The sequence below is a fragment of the Zootoca vivipara genome, chromosome 6 (genome assembly GCF_963506605.1).
Source record: "Zootoca vivipara chromosome 6, rZooViv1.1, whole genome shotgun sequence".
NCBI classification, from domain to species: domain Eukaryota; kingdom Metazoa; phylum Chordata; class Lepidosauria; order Squamata; family Lacertidae; genus Zootoca; species Zootoca vivipara.
The window spans coordinates 3,120,127-3,127,867 of NC_083281.1; positions in this window are offsets into that span (position 1 = coordinate 3,120,127).

Genomic DNA, 7,741 nt, shown 5'->3' on the forward strand with positions numbered 1-7,741 from the left:
CACACTCCTTGGTAGCAAATTCCACTGCCGAACAGCTCTTACTGTCAGGAAGTTCTTCCTAATGTTTAGGTGGAATCTTCTTTCTTGTAGTTTGAATCCATTGCTCCGTGTCCGCTTCTCTGGAGCAGCAGCAGAAAACAACCTTTCTCCCTCCTCTATATGACATCTTTTTATATATTTGAACATGGCTATCACATCGCCCCTTAACCTTCTCTTCTCCAGCTCCCTAAGCCGTTCCTCATAAGGCATCGTTTCCAGGCCTTTGACCATATTGGTTGCCCTCTTCTGGACACGTTCCAGCTTGTCCGTATCCTTCTTGAACTGTTGTGCCCAGAACTGGACACAGTACTCCAGGTGAGGTCTGAACAGAGCAGAATACAGTGGTACTATTACTTCCCTCGATCTAGATGTTATACTCCTATTGATGCAGCCCAGAATTGCATTGGCCTTTTTAGCTGCTGCATCACACTGCTGACTCATGTCAAGTTTGTGGTCTACCAAGACTCCTAGATCCTTTTCACATGTACTGCTCTCAAGCCAGTACATGTGAAGCCAGTACATGTCCTTGACATCTGAAGGGAGGGTGTTGCACAGGGTGGGCGCCACCACCAAGAAGGCCCTCTGCCTGGTTCCCTGCAACCTCACTTCTCATAGGGAGGGAACCACCAGAAGGCCCTCCGAGCTGGACCTCAGTGTCCAGGCTGGACGATGGGGGTGGAGACGCTCACTGGGCCGAGGCCATTTAGGGCTTTCAATGTCTGCACCAAGACTTTGAATTGTTCCCGAAAACTTCCTGGGAGCCAATGTAGGTCTTTCAGGACTAGTGTTATATGGTCTCGGCGGCCGCTCCCAGTCCCCAGTCTAGCTGCCGCATTCTGGATTAGTTGCAGTTTCCAGGTTACCTTCAAAGTTAGCCCCATGGAGAGCGCATTGCAGTAGTCCAAGCGGGAGATAACCACAGCATGCGCCACTCTGGCAAGGGGTGTTAGGGGAGGGGTATTACATCTGGTGGGGGACACATCGTGCTGCTTCTGGGGTCAGTTTGTCCACCTTTGGCTCCCACCCTGCACTCAGATCTCATCTGCGGCTCCCGGAAGCCGGAAGCATGAGACGACGGCCACACCTGGGAACAGCTTCGACTGGCCTGCTAAACCAGGTGAAGGGAGCCGATGGGTCTCAAACCCTCAGTGAGTTAGACAGGCTCTGGCGGACAGAGAAGACGAGACCAAGAGTGGGTCAAAGGTCAAGCAGGCTGTTTCTGTAGAGGGAAGCGAGGGATAGGTGGGGCTTGTCCACCTGGGAAGGGAGCCCATCTAGGAGGAAAAATCTGACCCTAAACCTCCACTGCCTTGCAGGATATCTTCAAGAGAAGGCAAGGCTCAGGAGTAAACCCTACACAAATCTGGAGCGGAGTCCCTAAGGCGGTTGGATGGCACCTTTTAGGCATCCTTCCGGCAACTCCTGCAGCCAAGCTGGTGCCAAACGTCTTGCTCTGCTTTCCTTTGGACCCCATCTTTGAGGCCGAGATGGGGGTCTTGTCGTCTGGGCAGCCTAGGACCCCCAGACACACGGCCCAGGCTTAGGCCCCGGGGAGGCCACTTCGATGGCGCTCACGAAGCGGTTTGACTCTCGGTACTTTAGCCTCCTCGATGTTGCTTCGTGGACAGGCATTTGCAAGCCGCCGCCGCCCCCCGCCCCCCAATATCTGCATGCGTTATTTTCCACCAATATACATGCGGTTGATGAAACGCTTCCACTTCACATAACCACCTTCGCACGCATTCATTTCGCGTTGCAAAATTCAGATGGGTGCAAATTTCAAAGAGCTTAGCTGCGTTTGAATTTTGCAAGCTCCTTTTTTTTTTTGGATTAGAATATGGAACCAAACCCAGCGTTGCCCCCAACCCTACCTACTTCCGAGAAAACACTCATTGGATTGCAAATGTTTAAAAGCCTCCCACCCCCGGAGTGATAAGCAACCATGTCCTACTCAGAGTAGACCTATTGAACCTAAGGGACTTGAGTCCATTGGTTTCAGTGGGGCTTTATTATGAATGCTAGGCCATGTACGCTTAAAGCAGCTCCTTAGCAAGTGTCCCTATTTTCCACGGATGCCCCTGATTTAGAGAAGGCGTCCCAGTTTCTGTTTTGATCCCGGAATGGCCCGCTTTTCCTTAGGATGTCCTTATTTTCATTGGAGAAATGTTGGAGGGGATGGTGTTTTCTGAAGCCGCCCCGAGTGGCTGGGGCAACCCAGTCAGATGTGGAGGGTAGAAATGAAAATCCTAGTTTTCATCAGAGAAACGATGGAGGGTATTGCCTTGAACAGGCATGGCTTCCCCTAGAGATTCCTGGGAACTGTAGTTTCTCAGATATTCCCCGATCCCCAGATGGTTTAACAGCCAGCCCCTCTTTCCCAGGTAAGTCTGGGAACTGTGGTATTGACCGGGGAGCTCCGGAGGGGCTGTGAGGCACATACAACTCTGCCCTACAACACTGGGGTGGGGTGGGCTTGCCCCCAACGCCCACCCCTGAAGCACCCGCCACCTGAGACATTTGTCTCCCATTGGAAAACAGAGGCAAGCAATTAAGGAAACCCATATCAAGGAAGTTGGAAGTTGATGGCTGGGATATTTTTGTGTATTCGTGATGTACGATTTTATTTTTGTTTTTCAAGAGGTGTGCTGTGTTTCTTTTGTTCTGTTCCCCCCCCCTCTTTTTTCCTTTCTTTCCCTAAGTTTTCTTTGTGTGTACGGTATATATGTTGATTTCAAAGATTGAACTTAACAAAAAAAAAAGGCATTTGTCTCCCTCCGCCTAACGAAAGAGCCGGATAGCTTGGAAAGCTAAAAAGTTTGCCGTGTTTGTTGTGTGTGTGTACGTTTGTGCGCGTGTGTGTGTGTGTTTTTGCAGGCACAAGGGCAATTTCCGGAAGCTTGCAGAGAAACCCCGGGGCGCTTTTCTTACCTACATTCTGTGACACACACACCCGCCGAGCTCCGCAGCCGCCAAATCCCCCCCCTTTCCGCTGCCCCGGTCACCCGCCGCCGGTCGGATTGTTCACAGATTCAGCAGGAAAGGGGATTAGGTCAACACAAACCGCTTTTGAAACACAAAGGGGACGGCTGTTTGGTGTTTTGTTTAGCTGCAGTGGGCATGCGGCAGAGGCCATCCCGAACCTCCCCAAAACCAACCACCCCAGGCCAGGGCCAGATTTAGGTTTAGTGAGGCCCTCAGCTCCTGAAGGTGATGGGGCCCTTTATATGCCCAGCCGTCCTTTGTCAACAACAATTTCCCGCTGTTCCTTGGTGTTGAATAAAAGCTATATGACAATTGATGGACCTAATAGGTATCTTGGGGAGGGATGCGAGTGGCGCTGTGGGTTAAACCACTGAGCCTAGGGCTTGCCGATCAGAAGGTCGGCGGTTCGAATCCCTGCGACGGGGTGAGCTCCCGTTGCTGGGTCCCTGCTTCTGCCAACCTAGCAGTTCGAAAGCACGTCAAAATGCCAGCAGATAAATAGGCACCACTCCGACGGGAAGGTAAACAGCATTTCCGTGCGCTGCTCTGGTTTCTGGAAGCGGCCTAGTCCTGCTGGCCACATGACCCGGAAGCTGTACACCGGCTCCCTCGGCCAGTAAAGTGAGATGAGCACCACAACCCCAAAGTCGTCCGCGACTGGACCTAACAGTCAGGGGTCCCTTTACCTTTTCCTTTAATAGGTATCTCAAGCCATTTGCCCATGTTGCCCTGCAACCAGTCCATGCAGAATGTAGGCACCATATATATAGAAAGGAGCAAACCAGGGATATTTTAGGGAGCAGGCTAGCAGGCGAGGGCCATGACTTGTGATTTCCTCCTAAAACGGCACATTTGGGCGTGCAACGCACACATTTCTTGCAAATCAACCTGCCTTAATATTGTGCCTTCTTGTGTCATTTCCCCCTAATGTTTTGACATGCTGTTTCCCCTCATCTCCACGCATTACATGCGGCCAGAGAACCGCCTTGCAAAATCGCAAAAGCAAACCTTTGCGAATCGTTTGGGAAATCTGCGCATCGGGCAGATTTGCCGTTCATCGATTCCCTGCCCTGTCGGAGACCCGATGACTGACTTCGGTGCACTCATTTCAGTGGGCCTACTCTGAGTTATTAGAACTTAATTGAATACAGCCCATTATTATATTACTATTTCTTACCCCAAACTTCATCTGAAGGTCCTGGGGCAGTTAGAGAAACACAACGTAAACAGCATATAAAAAAGAAACCCCTGTCCATAGCCCCCCCCAAATCAAGAACCGATTCTCAGCAAATCGCTGTGTATCTTTTACAGACACAAACACACACACACTGTTCTCCGGGGGGGGGGGCAACAAGAGTCATCGAACTGCAGTTCAATCTAGTTACAGGTAGGTAGCCGTGTTGGTCTGGGTCGAAGTAAAATAAAAAAATTCCTTCAGTAGCACCTTAAAGACCAACTAAGTTTTTATTTTGGTATGAGCTTTCGTGTGCATGCACACTTCTTCAGATTCTTCAGAAGGTATCTGAAGAAGTGTGCATGCACACGAAAGCTCATACCAAAATAAAAACTTAGTTGGTCTTTAAGGTGCTACTGAAGGAATTTTTTTATTTCAGTTCAATCTAGAAATGCAGGGGAGGAAAAACTCCTAGTTGTGGTGGAGGGAAAATATTTGGAAAGGATGGATAAAGATGAAAACAGACACAGCACAAAAGTCCGCTTTTGGCCTAGTACAAAACGCCGGTTGGCTTTTTCTTTTTAATGTTTTAAAAAGCATTTTGCGCACAAATCATAATTTACATTACCAGCGGTGCCCTGAAGGGGATCTGGCCAGGTTGAGAGTCCCCTCCAGTCCCAAGTGGCTTTTTTCTCCCTAGGTCATACAACATATTAAGCAGAGCTAAAAAAAAAAAAGGAAGAAAGACTTCAGCTAAGGCAGGGATAGCCAGCGTGGCGCCCTCTGGGTGCTGCTAAACTACAACTCCCAACGACGTCTGGAGGGCCAGGGGTTCTGCCACCCCTCGGCTCCCACTCTGAAGAGGGAATGTTTCTTTTAAATAGAGGCTCCTGCCCCAGCAAGACCTGGGAAGACTTAAACAATAACAGGCAATACGTGGCTAATTATGTTCTAACAACATATACTTATATTTGTTGTTTAGTCGTGTCCGACTCTTCGTGACCCCATGGACCAGAGCACACCAGGCACTCCTGTCTTGCACTGCCTTTCTGTGGAGGGCACTAGGAGAAGGGGACAACAGAGGACGAGATGGTTGGACAGTGTTCTCAAAGCTACAAAAATGAGTCTGACCAAACTGCGGGAGGCGGTGCAAGACAGGAGTGCCTGGCGTGCTCTGTCCATGGGGTCACAAAGAGTCGGACATGACTAAACAACAAACAACAACATACCGACAGGGCTGTCTCAAGCATGTCGGGCACCCGGGCGCCGTGGTGCGGAGATCGCTCTGGCGCCCCCGCCCCGAACTATTTCTTGCCGTGGCAGGTGGACGGGCGCAGCGCGCAGCACAGCTTCCACACGGCTGCACCACACGGCGTCCCCCTGCCGGCCCGGCGCATAGCTGCCAAGTTATCCCTTTTTTTAAGGGAAATTCCCTTATGCTGAATAGGCTTCCTCATGAGAAAAGGAAAAAATTGGCAGCAATGGCCCGGCGCCCTGGTTCCCCAAGCCACCCAGCCTACCCCTAGAGCTGGGCCTGCATACCGATGGACTATACAATGGAACCTCTGTTTACGAATTTTCGGTTTACGAACGCCGCGGACCCATCTGGAACGGATTAATTCACTTTCCATTACTTTCAATGGGAAAGTTCGCTTCAGTTTATGAACGCTTCAGTTTATGAACAGACTTCCGGAACCAATTGTGTTCATAAACTGAGGTACCACTGTATTGTCTAATTTTGTTCGTGCAGCAGCAATAGATTTCCATTTTCTGTGATTCTATTACATATTCTCTGCTTAAGAATTGCTACGCTTTGAGCTTCTGCCATCGCATGATTGCAGGATCGGGACTACTGAAAGGCTTGTTTGCCCCGGTGATATTGAATTGACTACCTTCTCTAGTTTTGTTCACACAGTATCTCCACCATATGTTATTAGTTGTATCTCCACCATATGTTCTCTATTCAAGAATTGCGGAATAACACAGGTTATGTATGTGTTGTTAGAACATAATTTGCCACGTGTTGCCTGTTATTGTTTAAGTTTGTCTGTGTTTGCAACGCAGGGGATTTCTTTTGTTACATATTGCTGACCCGGGAAGAGGCATTCTCTTGCACACAGCAGGGAATGCCGCTTATTTGATTAGGGGGCGGGGGCATCTATGTCGCTCGGGATGCTGGGAAATGACAACTCTGATCATCACTGCCCATTGGTCGTGCTGGTTTCCGGGGCCAGTGGAAGCTACAGCCCCATGTTTCTGAAAGAGGCATTCCTCCACTCCCAGGAGGGAATTCTTCTTCTAGTTAGAGGTAGCTCATCCAATGATATCCAAAAATGCAGGTAAAGTGGTACCTTGGTTCTCAAACGGCTTAGCCGTCAAACAAATCGGCTCCTGGACGCCGCAAACCTGGACGTGAGCGTTCTGGTTTGCGGACGTTTTCCGGAAGCAGAACATCCGAAGCGGCTTCCGCTCGAGTGCAGCCCATCGGAAGCCGCTTGCCTTGGTTTCTGAATGGTTTCAGGAGTCGAACAGACTCCCGGAACGGATTAAGTTCGAGAACTGAGGTACCACTGTTTTCGAACAGCTTAGTTCTTGAACTACTTGGAACCCAAATGCTGAAAACCCAGAAGGAAGTGTTCCAGATTCCGAACGGTTTTGGAAGCCAAACGTGGTCCGTTTTGAGTCCCGAGCTTCCATTTTTAGCGTTGCGCTGCTAAATTTGCGCCCTACCATTCCGATGGAAGTCTTCCGTTTCTGACCGCAATGTTCTGAGGTGATATTTGGAGCATATGTTTGGTGCTTTTGCCTTTGCTATTTATTTTCGGGGTGTGTGTGTGTTTTTGTTTGTGGGGCTTTTAAATTTCTTTGACTGCGACCTGTGACTTCGTTTTTGAGACTGCGTGGAACCCAGTTCAGCTGCTGATTGATTGTACATTGATCATTGCTTTCATTTTATGGATTGACAGTCTTGTTAGATGCTAAAATTCATGTCAGATTTCTGTTTCAGAAATAAACGATAAATTACAAGAACTCAGGCCAAAAGAAGATGGATTTCAAAAAAATATTCACAAGGTTTTATTGATGTGATGCGGAGTTTAAATGGGAATCAATCCCAATGTTGAAGGCAAATAAAGATAAATTTCAGTAAAAATCAGGACAAGGCCCTGTTTCGACTATTCTTCGTCAGCTGGAATATTGGGAAAGTTAAAATAAATCTTAGAATAATTCTCCTTGTAATGAAAATTCATTCAACTCTCTAAACATAAAGTTTTATCATATGTAAAGGACAGAGACTATATTTAAATGAACATAACTGGTATATCTGTGAGTAACTAACCTTACATCAAACTTACATTCTGTTAAATAAAGAGTTAAATTGCTTATAATGTACAAAGATAGCTTGTCTGTGCTTTAAATAATAAATCATCTTAAAAAAATAATAATCCTTATTTCAGGAATACATGTAACTTTCTAAAGACAAAGTTATATTACTTATAATAAACAAAGGTAGCCTGAGTTCTTGTAATTTATCGTTTATTTCTGGAC